Below are 580 nucleotides of genomic sequence, written 5' to 3' on the forward strand. Positions count from 1 at the left end.
TTCTTTGATTCCCAAGACCAAGGACCCAGCAGGAAAATTCCAGGATCAGAAGGAAGTGGATAGCAAGAGTGTGGACAACTCAACAGCAGTAACGGAGGACTTTAAACATGTTCATTCCTTCAATTATTCCTTTATTTTTAGGATAGGGAACATTTGATTCTGTTTATATGCCTAAGGGGGAAACTAGAAGGAAGAATCAACAAAAGTTATGGGAGAATAAAAGTAGTAGCTATTGTGCTTGCTTCGGCAGCACATATACTAAAATTGGAACAATACAGAGAAGATTAGCATGGCCCCTGCGCAAGGATGACACGCAAATTCATGAAGTGTTCCATATTAAAAAAAAAAAAGTGGTAGCTATTTGATGGAGGCAAGTACAGGTGATGGAAAGCAAGGTACAGATGGATCTGCTGGCCGGAGGAGGAACTCCTCACCTCTGGCCTTATAAAGGATTCTAGAGGGATGTTTAGGGCCCAGTTGAGATTAGAGACCATGAATCTGTAGAGGCACCAATTTCCCTGGTTGTGGGATTTTCTATAGAAGCACTCAGCAGCCTAGTATGGGTAGACAAAATCGAGAA

At 41.9% G+C, this 580-nt stretch overlaps 1 non-coding gene across 1 annotated transcript; it reads left to right on the plus strand.

Moving 5' to 3' along the window:
- Window positions 1-234: 234 nt before the first annotated feature.
- On the plus strand, window positions 235-341 carry LOC111727502. Its single transcript, XR_002775053.1, has one exon. It is a non-coding gene; the product is annotated as a U6 spliceosomal RNA (small nuclear RNA).
- Window positions 342-580: the final 239 nt, after the last annotated feature.

Source organism: Otolemur garnettii, unplaced genomic scaffold (assembly GCF_000181295.1).
Source record: "Otolemur garnettii isolate 467f Iridium unplaced genomic scaffold, OtoGar3 scaffold00109, whole genome shotgun sequence".
Classification (NCBI taxonomy): Eukaryota; Metazoa; Chordata; class Mammalia; order Primates; family Galagidae; genus Otolemur; species Otolemur garnettii.